Below are 17,384 nucleotides of genomic sequence, written 5' to 3'. Positions count from 1 at the left end.
CAACTTCTGTCTACCCCTCAACTCCACCCTCAACTGCTCATTAATATTCGACTTTAGATGTCCTAACTAGTGCTTGAGTTGTTGTACAGTTATTACTGGTACCGGTCACCTCCACTATCTAGCTAGTTACTTGCAGGGTGCTGGCTTTGTTTGCAGCAGCAGCTTCCCAGCTCACTCTTCCATCTCCTGTCTGCTACTGATCATGAAGCCTGCAGATGTAGCACTTCCTGTTGCTATATCCAGTAAAACCCCTGATATACTTTTGCTTCTTTGCCATAGTTCTAGCACTGCTCCTAACAATGCCCGGCTAGTTTATACAATGCCTTGAAAAAGTATTCATACCCCTTGTCCACAGTTTTTTACATTACACCCACATACTTAAATGTATTTTGGCATTTTATGTGATAGACCAACACAAAGCAGCACGTACGTATGAAGTGATAATAATTAGTAATTAGTAAAAATTAGTAATAAATAACATTTTGGAAAGTGGTGTGCATTAGACATGAATATGCTTCAAACTAAACCATTCCATTGTAGCTCCATTGTTTAGGGTCATTGCCCTTCTGGAAGGTAAACCTCTGCCCCAGTCTTTTGTAGTATCTAACAGGTTTTCCTCTAGGATTGCCCTGTATTTAGCTCCATTCATCTTCCCATCAACTCTGACCAGCTTCCCTGTCCCTGCTGAAGAAAAGATGGTATGTTCAGGGTGATTTTCAGTATTAGCTTTCCACCACACATAGCGTTTTGCATTTAAGCCAAAAAGGTTCAACTTTGGTCTCATCTGATCAGAGCACCTTCTTCCACATGTTTGCTGTGTCCCTTACATGACTTGTGGCAAACTGCAAACAGGACTTCTTATGGCTTGCTTTCAAAAATGACTTTCTTCTTGCCACATTTCCATAAAGGCCAGATTTGTGGAGCACACCACTAATAGTTGTCCTGTGGCCAGATTCCCCCATCTGAGCTGTGGATCTCTGCAGCTCCTTCAGAGTGACCATAGGCTGTTAAGTTTATGTGGACAGCCATGTCTTGGTAGTTGCAGTTGTGCCATACTCCTTCAATTTTCGGATGACGGATTGAACAGTGCTTGGTGAGATGTTCAATGCTTGGGATATTTTTTACAAGCTAACCCTGCTTTATACTTCTCCACAACTTTATCCCTGACCTGTCTGGTGTGTTCCTTGTTTTTTATGATGCTGTTTGGTCACTAATGTTCTCTAACAAACCTCTGAGGCGTTCACAGAACAGCTGTAGTTATACTGAGAATAAATTACACACAGGTGGACTCTATTTACTAATTAGGTGACTTCTGAGGGCAATCAGCACAATGGTCACACTGGATTTTATTTAGGGGCATCAGAATACAGGGGGCTGAATACAAATTCAATATCTATACGATTTTCTGTCCTTTGCTGAGTGTATACAGTACAGACCAAAAGTTTGGACACACCTCATTCAAAGAGTTTTCTTTATTTTCATGACTATGAAAATTGTACATTCAAACTGAAGGCATCAAAACTACAAATTAACACATGTGGAATTATATACATAACAAAAAAGTGTAAAACAACTGAAAATATGTCATATTCTTGGTTCTTCAAAGTAGCCACATTTTGCTTTGATAACTGCTTTGCACACTCTTGGCATTCTCTTGATGAGCTTCAAGAGGTAGTCACCTGAAATGGTCTTCCAACAGTCTTGAAGGAGTTCCCAGAGATGCTTAGCACTTGTTGGCCCTTTTGCCTTCACTCTGCGGTCCAGCTCACCCCAAACCATCTCGATTGGGTTCAGGTCCGGTGTCATCTGGTGCAGCACCCCATCACTCTCCTTGATGGTCAAATAGCCCTTACACAGCCTGGAGGTGTGTTTGGGGTCATTGTCCTGTTAAAAAATAAATGATGGTCCAACTAAACGCAAACCGGATGGAATAGCATGCCGCTGCAAGATGCTGTGGTAGGCATGCTGGTTCAGTATGCCTTCAATTTTGAATAAATCGCCAACAGTGTCACCAGCAAAGCACCCCCACACCATCACACCTCCTCCTCCATGCTTGACAGTGGGAAGCAGGCATGTAGAGTTCATCCGTTCACCTTTTCTGCGTCGCACAAAGACACGTGGTTGGAACCAAAGATCTCAAATTTGGACTCATCAGACCAAAGCACAGATTTCCACTGGTCTAATGTCCATTCCTTGTGTTCTTTAGCCCAAACAAGTCTCTTCTGCTTGTTGCCTGTCCTAAGCAGTGGTTTCCTAGCAGATATTCTACCATGAAGGCCTGATTCACACAGTCTCCTCTTAACAGTTGTTATAGAGATCTGCTGCTAGAACTCTGTGTGGCATTGACCTGGTCTCTAATCTGAGCTGCTGTTAACCTGCGATTTCTGAGGCTGGTGACTCGGATGAACTTATCCTCCGCAGCAGAGGTGACTCTTGGTCTTCCTTTCCTGGGGCGGTCCGCATGTGAGCCAGTTTCTTTGTAGCGCTTGATGGTTTTTGTTCAGCACTTGGAGACAGTTTCAAAGTTTTCCCAATTTTTCTGACTGACTGTCCTTCATTTCTTAAAGTAATGATGGCCACTCGTTTTTTTTTTACTTAGCTGCTTTTTTATTGCCATAATACAAATTCTAACAGTCTATTCAGTAGGACTATCAGCTGTGTATCTACCTGACTTCTCCACAACGCAACTGATGGTCCCAACCCCATTTATAAGGCAAGAAATCCCACTTATTAAACCTGACAGGGCACACCTGTGAAGTGAAAACCATTTCAGGTAACTACCTTTTGAAGCTCATCAAGAGAATGCCAAGAGTGCGCAAAGCAGTAATCATAGCAAAAGGTGGCTACTTTGAAGAACCTAGAATATGACATATTTTCTGTTGTTTCACACTTTTGTGTTATGTATATAATTCCACATGTGTTAATTCATAGTTTTGATGCCTTCAGTGTGAATCTACAATTTTCATAGTCATGAAAATAAAGAAAACTCTTTGAATGAGAAGGTGTGTCCAAACTTTTGGTCTGTACTGTACATTGGTTGCAGGATCCAGCTGGGGGATAGGCCACAAATCCTCTATCAAAGTCACAATGCAAAAAATTACCGGATCTGTGCCGATTCTCTCTGCAGTGGTCTCTAAAAGGTAAGTGTATTCCCTTCTTCATGAATCCAGCTCCTTCTCTTGATTTTTTTTCATGGTCTAATCCTCCTTCCAAGGTTGTTCTGTCACTCTTTCAATGGAGCACAAATGCAGGCCACACTTTTCAGATTTTTATTTATTAAAAATGTTGAAAACCATGTATCATTTTCTTTTTACTTCACACATTCTTTCTACTTTGTGTTGGTCTATCACATAAAATCCCAATAAAATACATTTAAGTTTGTGGGTGTAACGTGAAAAAATGTGTAAAAAGGTCAATGGGTATGAATTATTTTTCAAGGCACTGTAGCTCCCTTCCACCCAGCTAGTTACATGGACACTTTTATGTCACTGCTCCAGTTGCTGCTTTGATATGCCCATGGACTAAACATCACTGAAAATAAGAAAGAGCTGCATGGACATGGTCATGTGACCACAGCCCAGAACGGAAGATAAAAACAATGAAGGTAAAATAAATACATTACACAATCTATGTTTTAAAGCATGCTGATGCAAACCAGAAAACCCCTTTAAGGACCTTAAGTCACATAATATTACATTTGTCACTAGATGGCAGCTTAACCTCTGTGTTGCTCCAAGCACACACATTCACAAGTACAAGTACATATTTTTGCAGTATATCATACAGTGCAATGCATTATACAAGCTTCATTCTTAAAATAATCCAACAGTTCAACTCAAGTGAGCACTGCAAGTCTTTTTGCACAGGGTACGTGTTTTCCATGTAAGAGGGGTGCATTTTGTTTCAACCCTCTTACATGGACAGTAAGCTATCCATCAGGTGTGTGCCTCTCCCACCCACTGGCTCCAGAGGAGTTATGTGCCCTACATCTATAGTAGGTATGCCACTGATCTCTGCATTTCTTAGTTTTGTGGGAAAAGATTCTGTCTATGCTTAGGAGTCCACAAGGTGGTCCTGCTTAGTAATGTACAGTATTCCCTGTATAACTGTACATAAAGAGATACCTGTCAATCAGTATGTATGACCACCTACTGGACTCCTAGGCATAAATGGAGATGGCATTTAAATCAATGAAATACAAGTTATAGTTTTCCAAACTAAATATCAATCTTTTCAGATTCTCCCGCTATATTACCATGTTGCCTGCAGGGAGAAAAAACGCAGAAACGGTAGAAATACATAATGTGACATACTCATAGACTATAATTGGGCAAACCTAGTGTAAAAATCCATACTTTTGGCTCTATTTGTCACTGTTTACATTTCAGTATTTATTTTTTGCAGGACGGAAAAACGTAGCACACCACACTTTTCTGTCCTGCAAAAAACAAAAACATATACTTTTTTTTTTTGCATTGCAGCGAATGGGAGACGCATAGAAATCTAAGACAATACATTGCCATCTGTTAAATGTATGTGTTTTTATCCAGATACTTCCTACTTCCTTTGATACACTTCAGATCTTTATGTGAAAAAATATAGGTTTCACAAAAACATATACTTTTTTGTTAAAAAAAAATGGTTACAAGCGTATTCGAAATATATGCACATCCATTAAACGTATACATTAAAAAAAAAGGATAGATAACCACAAAACTGCATACGTTTGTATACGTTTATTTTTACTGTATGGCTAAACATATCCGCATGATGTGAACAAACCATGATGTGAAACATGCATACAGTGCCTTGCAAAACTATTCACCCCCTTTACTTTTTTCATATTTTGTTACATTAAAGCATTAAGTTCAATGCTTTGTTAATATGAATTTTATGTGATGGATCAGAACACAATAGTCTAAGTTAGTGAAGTGAAATGAGAAAAATATATGCATAAAACTATTGTTTAGAAATAGAAAACAGAAAATTGGCATGTGCGTATATATTCACCCCCTTTGTTAGGGAGCCCATAAAAAGCTCTGGTGCAACTAATTAACTTCAGAAGTCACAATTAGTGAAATGATGTCTCTTGTGTGCAATCTAAGTGTCACATGATCTGTCATTACATGTACACACCTTTTTTTAAAAGCAAGAGGCATCACTAACCAAACACTGCCATGAAGACCAAGGAACTCTCCAAACAAGAACAAGAACAAAGGACAATTTTGTTGAGAAGTTCAAGTCAGAGTTAGGTTATAAAAAAATATCCAAATCTTTGATGATCCCCAGGAGCACCTTCAAATCTATCATAACCAAATAGAACGAACATGTCACGATAGCAAACCTGCCAAGAGACGGCTGCCCACCAAAACTCAAGGACCGGGCAAGGAGGGCATTAATCCGAGAGGCAGCACAGAGACCTAAGGTAAACCTGGAGGAGCTGCAGAGTTCCGCAGCAGAGACTGGAGTATCTGTACATAGAAGGACAATAAGCCATACGCTCCATAGAGTTGGGCTTTATGGCAGAGTGGCCAGAAGAAAGCCATTACTTTCAGCTAATAATAAAAAGGCACATTGTGACTTTGTGAAAAGGCACGTGGGAGACTCCCAAAATGTATGGAGGAAGGTGCTCTGGTCTGATGAGACTAAAATTGAACTTTTCGGCCATTAAAGAAAACGCTGTGTCTGACACAAACCCAACACATCATATCACCCAAAGAACACCATCCCCACAGTGAAACATGGTGGCAGCATCATGCTGTGGGGATGTTTTTCAGCAGCAGGGATTGGGAAACTGGTCAGAGTTGAGGGAAAGATGGATGGTGCTAAATACAGGGATATTCTTGATCAAAACCTAACCAAACACTGTGCGTGATTTGAGGCAAGGACAGAGGTTCACCTTCCTACAGGACAATGACTCCAAACACACTGCTAAAGCAACACTTGAGTGGTTTAAGGGGAAAAATGTAAATGTGTTGGAATAGCCTAGTCAAAGCCCAGATCTCAATACAATAGAAAATCTGTGGTCAGACTTAAAGATTGCTGTTCACAAGCGCAAACATCCAACTTGAAGGAGCTGGAGCAGTTTTGCAAGGAGGAATGGGCAAAAATTCCCAGTGGTAAGATGTGACAAGCTCATAGAGACTTATCTAAAGCGACTTGGAGCTGTGATTGCTGCAAAAGGTGGCTCTACAAAGTATTGACTTTAGGGGGGTGTAATACTTTGACTCAATGCACATTGACTTTTTCTGTTATTTTGTCCTATTTGTTGTTTGCTTCACAATAATAATAAAAAAATAAAATAAATCTTGAAAGTTGTGGGCATGTTCTGTAAATTAAATGATGCAAATCCTCAATCAATCTATGTTAATTCCAGGTTGTGAGTCACCAAAATATGAAAAAAGGGGGTGAATACTTTTGCAAGGCACTGTATGCAATTGTGAAATGTCTGGCACTCTACATCATATATTTCAGCACTGTCAGTAAGAGTTTTGTAAAGTTGTATTTCCCATCCAAGTTCGTTGACCTAGCAATAGACCCCTATCTCTTGGCATGCTCCTGCAAGTGAGATCATCCGAGGGCTGCTGATCATCCACCATTCTCATGACAATAGCGCTCTTATCTTTTAACATGGAGATATGACCCTGCACAGGAAGATACTCCTTTATCTATTCATGGGATGGGTGGGGAAGAATAGGAAATTCATGAAGTGATGCCAGGAATCAAACTTGTTGAAACAGAAGTAGAAATGTTCATGGGATCCATGCACATGTATATTGATGGGAACTGAGAAAATAAATATCTGTCTAAGCTTCCATTTTTTCTTTCCTCATATGCAAGAAACAAAAACACACACACACACACACACACACACACACAAACACATAGCATCCTTCCAGGATAATAATTAATATGTGTCTAGTCATTTTAGACAAATATATGGACATTATAGTAAAATATGAACTATTTTTGTACAATTATACATCAAATGTCTTTTAAGACTTCTTTAATTTTGTTGACAGCATAACGACCAGTCAAATTTCCCATTGATATGTCCAAAAAGTGCATCTTAGCAAGTGACTATACCCCCATTTTGAAAAAAACTGAGGGAGGGGAAATGGCCCAAGGGTCATGAAAAAGATATGGAAGAGGAAACTTGTAAATTTGCTTACACACATTCTGTACATAGCTGTATGTACAAGCTTGTTCATAGCTACTTCTTCTCGCCTGGAACCACCTATGACATTCCCATTTAGTTTACTATGCCAAGGGACTGCAATGAACAGGCCAATTACAAGTTTATGAGCAACCAAACTTCTACATGCTGCTCACCAGCCCCTCCCAGGCTGATGTCTCCAACATCCCCTCATGGACCTAGCTATAGTCTATTGGGAATGAGTCTAGCACCCCCAAACCACCTTGGCTCCCTACTGGGTTGACGTTTCTCATAATCCTAGCAGGATCCTCCGGGACTTATTGCCTCACAGGCTCACAAATATACTCAGCCACGCCACCTCAGTGATAGTAAGCTGCCTGCTTCCATTGCTAGACCATACCAGCTCTCTGCTTTAAGGTGACAACAATTTTTTCTTGGACTCTTCTGGCCTTCAGGACGATATCAGAATGAAAGCTTTTTTTTTCCACAGAAAACTGTATATCAATCTTCTTACCTCCACCGTCTCTATATTGCCTATAGCTTGCACAGAATTTCATGGTTACCTTTAGCCCCTTAATGATATGACATATTTACTCATCATGGAACACTGCCACTTAGTGCTCCATGACTAGCCATTCAGGGTATTGCAATGCCAGTTACAGGTTCTGATCCCCACAGTTCGTGACTCTGGGCATCTGAATTTGTAGGAGTGTCCTTATGGGCCCCCTGCATCCATCAATATGCAACCCCAATGTCCCCAATTGGGCCCCTGATCGGTTTCAAGATGACTGAGTAACATACAGCTGACACTCTGCTGTAACAGCCAAAATCGGTGCTGGCTCAGTTGACGGATGTTTAACCCCTTTCATGGCGCGGTCCATAAAGACTGCTGTATGAAAGGGGTCAACATTGGGCTACTGCATTTCCATGGCTACTGGAGGCCTTAAAAAAGGCTCCTGGTTTGCCATGTACCCAAGCCTGACAGGTCTGTCAGAGGCAGGACACTGATCAGGCTTAGGGTCACTGACAATACACTGCAATACAGTATTGCAGTGTATTGTACAGCCATCAGACCCACTGGATCTTCAAGAATCATGTGGGTCTGGGTACAAAAAGTGTTAAAAAAAAGTAAACAAAAAAAGTTTAATTTTCAATAAGTTAATTTAATAAGTATTACTTTTTCATATATCCACACATTTATGATTGGTTAAAAATCAAAACAATAAACTATCTACAGTCATGTTACTTATCCCGTATGGTGAACAGCATTAAAAATAAAAGAAAGAAAAACAATGACGGACTTGCAATTTTTGCCCATCTCGCCTCCCAAAAAATGGTTTAAAAAGGGAACAAAGAAGTCATGTTTACCCTAAAATGGTACAAAAAAACACAGCTTCTCCTGCAAAAAACAAGGCCTCACACAGCTCCATCAACAAAAAATAAAAAAGTTATTGCCCCTAAAAACAATTTAGTTGCTCCCTTTCTTCTGAACACTGCCATGTTGCCGAACAGCAGTTTATGGTTACAAATTGGGTATTTACACATTCGGAAAAAAATGGTGGGGTTCACTTTCCCCTGTTACCCATTGTGAAAGTGAAAAATTTAGGCCAAAGAAAAATGGATCACAAAAACATTGCACCAAACGGATATACCACTGACTATACTGACTAGTCATACAAGTAGATATTAAAAGCTGAGACTTTTGCCAATATATTCCTGTCAGGAAGATATCGGAGCCCATCATGCACCACGTCACGGTCACTCAGCATGGCAAGGGGTCCTATCACTACGCTACCTCTTTTTGGTGTGAACAAGGTCTGAAGGTGATGAAATCCAGCTCACAGCCAAGCTTCCACACAACCGCCTAGCAGGACAACTAATGCAATGTGAACAAAGCAAGACTGTAAGCCACACCCATATCAGACCATGTGATGGAGGTTACCAGGTGCAAAAGTGCTTAAGTGCCAAATAAAGGCACATACACTGCATATCAAACAAAAACACAAAAATATCGTGGCAAATATGGAGGAACTGTTCAAACCCCGAACACTGTAGCGTGTTTTACACGCTACAGTGTAAAAAAATGCATACAATGGAGGATGTCGGCGCGGTCCACATGCACCACTAAGGCATCCCATACACAACAAAAATGGAAACTAAAACAAGGAATTACCAAATTAAAAACAAAAGAAAGAAGGTATATGGAATAAGATAAAGAACTAGCCGATTGCCTCAATGAATACTTCTGTTCAGATTTTACAAAGGAAAATGAAGGAAAAGGACCTCAGTTAGGAAGGAAGACTAATGATTCTTTTGATGCATGTGTCTTTACAGAGGAAGAGGGTCTAAGTCAGCTGTCTAAAATTAATACAAATAAGTCACAGGGGCCTGATGGGATACACCCAAAGCTATTAAAAGAGCTCAGCGGTGAACTAGCAAAACCATGAACAGATTTATTTAACCAATCACTGGTAACAGGAGTCGTCCCAGAAGATTTGAAATTAACAAATGTTGTGCCCATTCACAAGAAAGGTAGTAGGGAGGAATCGGGCAACTATAGGCCAGTAAGCCTGACATCAATAGTGGGGAAATTAATGGAAACTATGCATAAGGAGAGGATTGTGGAACATCTAAAATCCCATGGATTGAAAGGAGAGATCATGTCAAACTAATCTTATTGATTTTTTTGATTGGGTGACTAAAATAATAGATGGCGGAGGTGCAGTAGACATCGCTTATCTAGACTTTAGTACGGCTTTTGATACTGTCCCACATAGAAGGCTTATCAATAAATTGCAGTCTTTGTGCTTGGACTCCCATATTGTTGAATGGATTAGGCAATGGCTGAGGGACAGACAACAGAGGGTTGTAGTCAATGGAGTATATTCAGACCATGGTCTTGTTACCAGTGGGGTACCTCAAGGATCTGTTCTGGGACCCATATTGTTTAATATCTTTGTCAGCGAAATTGCAGAAGGCCTTGATGGTAAGGTGTGTCTTTTTGCTGATGACACAAAAATTTGTAACCGGGTTGATGTTCCTGGAGGGATACACCAAATGGAAAAGGATTTAGGAAAACTAGTGGAATGGTCAAAAATCTGGCAACTAAAATTTAATGCTGATAAGTGCAAGATAATGCACCTGGGGTTAAAACCCAGGAGCAGAATATAAAATCAGTGATACAGTCCTAACCTCAGTATCTGAGGAAAGGGATTTAGGGGTCATTATTTCAGAAGACTTAAAGGTAGGCAGACAATGTCATAGAGCAGCAGGAAATGCTAGCAGAATGCTTGGGTGTATAGGGAGAGGAATTACCAGTAGAAAGAGGGAGGTGCTCATGCCGCTCTGCAGAGCACTAGTGAGACCTCAGTTAGAGTATTGTGCTCAGTACTGGAGACCATATCTCCAGAAGGATATTCATACTTTGGAGAGAGTTCAGAGAAGAGCTACTAAACTTGTACGTATATTGCAGGATAAAACTTACCAGGAAAGATTAAAGGACCTTAACATGTATAGCTTGGAAGAAAGACAAGACAGAGGGGACATGATAGAAACTTTTAAATGCATGAAGGGAATCAACAAGGTAAAAGAGGAGAGAATATTTAAAAGAAGAAAAACTGCTACAAGAGGACATCGTTTTAAATTAGAGGGGCAAAGGTTTAAACGTAATATCAGGAAGTATTACTTTACTGAGAGAGTAGTGGATGCATGGAATAGCCTTCCTGCAGAAGTGGTAGCTGCAAATACAGTGAAGGAGTTTAAGCATGCATGGGATAGGCATAAGGACATCCTTCATATAAGATAGGGCCAGGGGCTATCCATAGTATTCAGTATATTGGGCAGACTAGATGGGCCAAATGGTTCTTATCTGCCGACAATTTATATGTTTCTATGACATGGCATCCAAAAACCATTACAGCAAAATCTGCCCTTCGAATGTTATATGATGCTCCTTCCATTCTAAGCCCTGAGGTGTGCTCATACGGCAATGTATGACCACATATGGGGTGCTGCTATATTCATGAGAAAATGGATAACAAATAGTGGGGTGTACCCCCTCCTGTTCTTCTCCTGTTACCCCTTGTTAAAATGAAAAATTTGGGCCTAAAGCATAATTTTCTTGTATAATATGTAATTTTTCACTAGCCTCCTTGAAATATTCATTGGGGAGTGTAGTTTCCAACATGGGGTTACTTTTTGGGGGGTTTTCACTGTAAGGGTGCATCGGGAGGTCTTCAAATGCATCAGAAAATTATTCCAGCTAAATTTGCCCTCCAAAAACCATATGGTGCGCCTTCCCTTCTGAGCCCTGCAGTGTGCCTATACAGCAGTTTATGATGACATATGGGACATATGGGGTGTTTCTGCAAACTGCAGAATTATGTTAATAAATATTGAGGTTTGTTTAGTTGTAAAACCTTGCTGTCTTACAGGAAAATTGGTTTGAAATGGAAAATTTGCCCAAAAAAATAAAAAAGAAGTGACATTTTGAAATGTCTACTCTATTTTCCTTAAATTCATGTGGGACACCTAAAGGGTTAACACAGTTTTAACAGTATGTATTCACCACAAAGTGACTTCAGAACTGAATTGGTCCTTTAAAAAATGGGTTTTGGAAATATTCTTAAAAATTTTAAAATTTGCTTCTAAATCTTCTAACATCCTAAAAAATAAAATGACATTTACAAAATGATGCCAACATAAAGCAGACATATAGGGAAGGTTAAGTAGTAACTATTTTATGAGGTATCACTATCTGTCGTGAAAGCAGAGAATTAAAATTTTAGAAAATTGTGAATTATTCCAAATTTGTGGTAAATTTTTGACTTATTTACCATTAATATGAATTATGACGTGTCACGAGAAAATAGTCTCAGAATTTGTTAGATAAGCAAAACCATTCCAAAGTTATTACCACATAAAGTGACACATGTCATATTTGCTAAATTTGGCCTGGTCTTAAGGTGAAAAATGGCTTGGTCCTGTAGGGGTTAAAGTGAAACATACAGTCATGTGAAAAAATTAGGACACCCTTTGAAAGCATGTGGTTTTTTGTAACATTTTTAATAAAAGGTTATTTCATCTCCGTTTCAACAATACAGAGAGATTAAAGTAATCCAACTAAACAAAGAAAACTGAAGAAAAGTCTTTTCAAGATCTTCTGTAAATGTCATTCTACAAAAATGCCTATTCTAACTGAGGAAAAAGATAGGACACCCTTGCCCCTAATAGCGAGTGTTACCTCCTTTGGCTGAAATAACTGCAGTGAGACGGTTCTTGTAGCCATCTACCAGTCTTCGACATCGGTCTGAGGAAATTTTACCCCACTCCTCAATGCAGAACTTTTTCAGCTGTGAGATGTTTGAGGGGTTTCTTGCACGTACAGCCCTTTTCAAGTCACCCCACAGCATCTCAATGGGATTCAAATCTGGACTTTGACTTGGCCATTCCAGGACTCTCCATTTCTTCTTTTTCAGCCAATCTTTGGTTGATTTACTAGTATGTTTTGGGTCATTGTCATGTTGCATGGTCCAGTTCCGCTTCAGCTTTAATTTTCTAACTGATGGTCTCACATGTTCTTCAAGCACCTTCTGATACACAGTAGAATTCATCGTGGATTCTATGATGGTGAGCTGACCAGGTCCTGCTGCAGCAAAGCAGCCCCAAACCATGACACTTCCACCTCCATGCTTCACAGTTGGTATGAGGTTCTTTTCTTGGAATGCTGTGTTTGGTTTACGCCAAACATGTCCTCTGCTGTTGTGTCCAAATAATTCAATTTTGGACTCATCTGTCCAAAGAACATTATTCCAGAAGTCCTGGTCTTTGTCAACTTTATCTCTGGCAAATGTCAGTCTGGCCTCGATGTTTCTCTTGGAAAGCAAAGGTTTCCTCCTTGCACACCTCCCATGCAAGTTAAACTTGTACAGTCTCTTTCTGATTGTAGAGGCATGTACTTCTACATCAACAGTAGCCAGAGCCTGCTGTAGTTCTCGAGATGACACTTTAGGGTTTTTGGAGACCTCTTTTAGCATCTTGCGGTCTGCTCTTGGGGTGAACTTGCTGGGGCGACCAGTCCTGGGCATGTTGGCAGTTGTTTTGAAAGCCCTCCACTTGTAGACTATCTTCCGGACAGTGGAATGGCTGATTTCAAAATCTTTTGAGATCTTTTTAAATCCCTTCCCAGACTCATAGGCTGCTACAATCTTTTTTCTGAAGTCCTCTGACAGCTCTTTTGCTCTCACCATGGTGCTCACTCTTACTCAGTCAGGAGCACACCAAACTAAATGTCTGAGGTTTAAATAGGGCAAGCCTCATTCAACATGCAGAGTAACGATCTACTAATTATGTGCACCTGGTGTGATATACCTGTGTGAGATCTGAGCCAATTTAAGAGGGAATACATGTGAGGGTGTCCTATCTTTTTCCTCAGTTAGAATAGGCATTTTTGTAGAATGACATTTACAGAAGATCTTGAAAAGACTTTTCTTCAGTTTTCTTTGTTTAGTTGGATTACTTTAATCTCTCTGTATTGTTGAAACGGAGATGAAATAACCTTTTATTAAAAATGTTACAAAAAACCACATGCTTTCAAAGGGTGTCCTAATTTTTTCACATGACTGTATATGCTCCTGAAAGTGAGTACAACCCCCCATCCTTACAAATGCATCAGCTGTACAAAACTTTATGCTGGCAACAATGTACTGGTTTGCATGCAGCGGTATTACTCCAGCAAAAATGCTGGCATTCATGCTGGAAACCTGCTAGTTCCCGTTATTGCAGTGCCCAGCGGTTTCCGGTTATACTGGATATGGTACTTTCTATAGTCTGCTCCTCTGTCGGAACAGACTTAGGTCTCATGCACACGACCTGCCCCTGCTGCAGACTGGAAATAATGGTCAGCAATGCACGGGTAGCAGTCAAGTGCATCCGTTTGTGGATGCGGACCCATTCACTTGAATAGGTCCATGATCCGTAAGCTACATTCCGCACCACAAATAAATAGAACATGTTCTATTTTTTTGCAGTGTGCAGGCACAGACCATAATCCATTTCGTAGTGCTTACATGGGCTTCCGGGCTTCCGAGCTGTGCCTCCGTTCCGCACAGCTCCATATCTTGCGGATTGCGGACCATTCAAGTCAATGGGTGATACGGCTGTTGCCCTTATATTGCAGACCCGCTGTTTGTGGGCCACAATATGGGTACCGCGGTCATACGGCCGTGTGCATGAGCCCTTACACAATACCAAACAGAGATGTGAACCTATGTTTACCTTGCAGAGTATTGCCAGAGGGGACACAATTCCATCCACTTCTCAGCTGAAAACAGAGGTATGTAGGTTTTTGCAGCCTCTGAATGCAAACAATAGTGTCCTTATTCACTGACTGCAAACAGATATCTTAGGCTTGTTTCACACTTATGCGAAACAGATCCGGCTTTTCCAGCCGGAAACAGCCTTCCGGAACCATTCTTGTTGGGCGCAGCCGTGCACTGCTGGCAATCCGTCTGGCCCAATTCGCTATAATGAGGGCCAACAAAACATTTTTAAAGCCATTACCGTATGTTTGTTCCCTGAAAATGCATGCCACGTGTGTAATTTATCTACTGGCAGGACTCACTGGAAGATTTCAAAGACTTTGGATTTTGGCAACCTTTTTTTCTGTTGTTGGTTCTATGGCACCGTACTGCCAGAACACATGTTGTACAGTGTTACAAGCCCCTTCAAAGTGACTTTTTTAATGTTGATGAACTGACTTCAATCCGAATTTCAGAAAAAATGTGTTTCTCCACAAAGCAGAATTTCCTTACCCTTCATGGTAACAAATCTATTTTTCCTGAAATGGTGGTAACAAAAAAAACATATACTCACCTCATGCATTTGCTCAGAGAGAGGGCGTTGCAGACATCTTGATTGAAGATACCACGGGAAATCTCGCGTAGAGTGACTTGTGACATCACTATGCCAGCGCATGGTGACATCATCACATTGCAAAATCTTACACAATGTCTTCAATCAAGATAGCTGCGACTGCCTCTCCACAAGCAAATGGATAAGGTGAGTATGTTTTTTTACCCTGATTTATCCCTGAAAGACCTCAATTGTAGCATCAGATGCCGTGATCAGGGTTGAACATGTCCTCTGAATGGTTCAATGGCGGGAGGCGGCGCAATCTCTATATACAAAGGAATGCGCTTCCTGACTAAAGTATTCATCATGGATCAAATTTATTTGTGAAATTTCACGAAGAAGCCAAATTACATTTTTCATAACTTTGCTCATCACTACTAAATATAGCTGAATACCTACATTTTTATTTTTTAAATAAAGCCAAAAGTAAACAAAACGTGTGTACGTTTATATATTTTGCACACACAAAGTATGCTATACATTTGCTAAAACTATTTCTTTTTTTATGAAAAAGGGTGAAAATGTTTGCATGTCCGTAGTCTGCTATACTATTGGTTTATAATACTGGTAACTATAGCTATACCTTTTTTTATTAATTTTTTTAATTTATTTAATTTTATAATAATAATTAAAAAAAACTTTTTTTTTTTTATGAACAAAAGTCAATTAACCCCTTCCTGCCACAGTCATGACAGGATGGGGTTAATTCAGAGAGTGCAGGCTCACTATTAATTTTACAGCTAGCAGGAACTGTTGTCACATAAAGAAGGATGCTCTCCTGTCGGCTTTTCACCTTAACGATGGATCGTTGTAGGACCCTGCTACAATGATGTCACACAGTGAGACCACTTGGGGTGGTCTCAGGCATACTTACTGTGACCGCAGCAGTCACTATCTAATGACAGCGCAGTCACAGCATTCCGTGGCGCCATGGGGCGATGGCAGATCATATTGTAACCCAGAGCTTTTGTATGTTGGGTTACAGCCTACTGCCACAATGTATAAAGACGTGTGGCGGTAAGCAGGTGGCTAAAAATGATCAGAAATTGATGCACAAAGTATATTAGAAAGTGGTAGAACTAGTGGTTTATTACATGAAACCTAAAAAACTCTATTGCATAACAATGAGTGCAAAAGTTATGTATGGCTCATGTCAAGACAAGAGCTTGTAATGTGACAAGGATATGTACACATAAACTTTTTCTTTAAACTGGCAAGATCTAGCATGGCAAGGTAAGAGTTAGAATTTATTACATAAGAGTTTCATGGGAAGGCTTTTATTATGCCTAGAATCATTGCTGGACATATAAATGTGTTGATGTAATATCTAAATTCACATTCTGTCCCACATTTTTCAGTCTATCATTATAATGTTCACACAATACCATGAATTTTGAATTTCTAAGGATAACATCACCGGTTTGCATGAAGGATAATGACAAGGACAACACTGTTCATTAGTTCTATAGGTGTTCGCTGTCAACTGCCATTATACATAACTCACATTTCTCCAATGGAATGGCACACATGCATGATATTGGTGATACAAAGTCACCAGATTACATAAAATATCAGGCAAGCATTTAAAAAATGCTACTTGCATGGATCCTTGCCACATTAAACCATGTTGCAAAGGTTTGTACTTTATACCTTTTATTGCCTTTATGCTTATCTCCAGATATTCTGATTATAATATTAGAATAGCCCCACCTGCTGTTTCTAATGAACAGCTTTTCTGTGTCCTTGTCAACAATTACAGTAACTCTGTCTAACTCTTTTATCACTTGAACAGCATTTTCTCTTAGAGGACGCTGAAACTTCAGAAGCAGCCACCACACTAGGGATCTCTCCACATATGTGATAAAGCAAAGAGAGACAAGACTGAGCATGTGTGTCCACCTTGCCACCAGGGGCGTTGCTAGGGTCTGAAAACATCCGGGGCACAAGCCCACTGTATCATGCCCCATGAAGCCACACCCCCACCCCATGAACACAAGCCCCCATCGCCTGGGGGGCCTTCACAGTAGTTATTAACCCCTTTCAGCAGTCCCCCCTTCACAGTAGTTATTAACCCCTTTCAGCAGTCCTCCATTCACAGTAGTTAATAACCCCTTTCAGCAGTCCCTCTTCACAGTAGTTATTAACCCTTTTCAGCAGTCCCCCCTTCAGTAAATGGAGGACTGCTGAAAGGGGTTAATAACTACTGTGAAGGGCCTAACTGTCTGGGCAACCCTACAGATCATCCCCCACCACCTTGTACTTTAACCCCTTTCAGCAGTCCCCCTTAACAGTAGTTATTAACCCCTTTTAGCAGTCC

This window comes from Bufo gargarizans, chromosome 4 (assembly GCF_014858855.1).
Source record: "Bufo gargarizans isolate SCDJY-AF-19 chromosome 4, ASM1485885v1, whole genome shotgun sequence".
Taxonomy (NCBI): Eukaryota; Metazoa; Chordata; class Amphibia; order Anura; family Bufonidae; genus Bufo; species Bufo gargarizans.
The sequence above is the reverse complement of the archived record's forward strand: the minus strand, read 5'-3'. Positions refer to the sequence as shown.